The sequence below is a fragment of the Carya illinoinensis genome, chromosome 3 (genome assembly GCF_018687715.1).
Source record: "Carya illinoinensis cultivar Pawnee chromosome 3, C.illinoinensisPawnee_v1, whole genome shotgun sequence".
Taxonomy (NCBI): domain Eukaryota; kingdom Viridiplantae; phylum Streptophyta; class Magnoliopsida; order Fagales; family Juglandaceae; genus Carya; species Carya illinoinensis.
Genome location: NC_056754.1, coordinates 27,302,311 through 27,304,072, shown reverse-complemented (window position 1 = coordinate 27,304,072; position 1,762 = coordinate 27,302,311).

Genomic DNA, 1,762 nt, shown 5'->3' with positions numbered 1-1,762 from the left:
CTTTCTTTTCTTTTCCTTCTTCTTCCTTCCTCCCCGCGTCGACCCCGTCTCTCTCTCTCTCTCTCTCTCTCTCTCTCTCTCTCTCTCTCTCTCTCTCTCTCTCTCTCTCTCTCTCTCTCTCTCTCTCTCTCTCTCTCCCATGCCGTTGCAGCCCAACCCCTCGACCCGCTGCCGTCCGGCCGCCATGCGGCACACCACCCCCACCGATCGAACCCCCTCCCTCCGGCGCACCTCCCCACCAAACCTCAGCCCCATCCGGCCAATCATTTGGCCGGAAAACGCCATCAAAGCCCCCACGGTTTTTGCCCCGATCCGCCGCCGTCGCTCCACCTCCGGCCATCATTTCATCACCACTTCATCACCGGTCCCTTGCCATCCTAACCCACCCATTTTCGGCCTCCAATAGTCACTGAAACAGCTCCCACGAGCTAGCTTTCCAGTTTAGGAAATCCGGCCATCAACCTCCATTTCCGCCGCCACCCACGGCCAACCACCACTTCCAATAGTTTCATAATCGTCCTTAGACCATTTTCTATCAATCTCAAGCCCTGGTTTGTCCCCATTCAAAAGTGGGTATTTTACAACCCACGGCCACAGTGAATTTTCACTGTTACGTTGTTTTTTCTCCGCTGTTTGCAACGCCGCCAGCTTTCTAAAAATACCATATAGTGCTGTAAGTATTTTCCAAACCCTACTTTCAGATTTAAATATATTTTGCTCATTCAATAATTATTTATCTGTTGGTTGGCTGATTTCGGACTGAGTCCGAGGAGTCCAGGGGTCGGATGGATGGAGGACGGAGTTGCTTGTTTTATTGAATTATGTTGGTTGATTATTTTTGTGCATTGATATAGCATTTACATGGTGCATGCACGTGTGTTTTTGTTTAATTGTGAAAAGCCTGTTTATTGGCGTAAGTGGACTTACGGGTGCGTGTGTATCACGACCCCAAGCCGGGATGAGGTATTATCTCAGTGGAGCTCCTCTGGTCACTCGGGAGCGGAATAAACTGAGTGATGTCCCTTGGGTTGTCGCTGGGCGACGACAGGAGCGGGGGTTAGGGGGTGCTTGGTTACGAACGCGTCGGGCACGGAATCGGGCATCTCTCTACGCACCGACTCCGTGGCCCTTCACTGGCGAGGGCTAGAGGATGCTAGGCGATGAACACGCGGGGCGCGGAACTGGGCATCGCTCGTTAGGTATCACATGCATGGTGGTACTCTGCGGTGTGGCACTGGAGCCAGGGTGTGCGGATGACCCCTAGGGGAGGTCATGGTGCATACTGGTTAAAATGGATTATGGTTTGAGATGAATAGAGGCCAAATGTGACTTTTGGCGTGATATTTGGAAAGGTTTGTTTTTGGGCCAAATGAGTTTTTGGCGTGTGTGGAAAATTATGTTTTATGGGTTTTGCGCATTGGCATCACTTCATGCATGTTGTTTGAGTTCTATGTGTTTTTATCTAGTGGTGTTTGGGTTTTACTTACCTGCGATACCATTTTTGGTTCCGTAGATTTTGGTGCAGGATTCGAGGATGAGGAGGAGGAGGCTGAGCCCGAGGATGCGGCTCCGCCGAGTTGTTGATGTTATGCTTTATAGTTTGGTTTAAAACTATATTCGTGTTTTGTAATATTTTATTTATGTATGTTTTAAACAGCTTGTATTAATTTAAGAAAAATTCTGGTACTTAGTTATATGACTTTCATTATCCGCTGTGTGTTCCTTCGTGCACATTTGTTGCTTTTGCACACACTTGGCACTC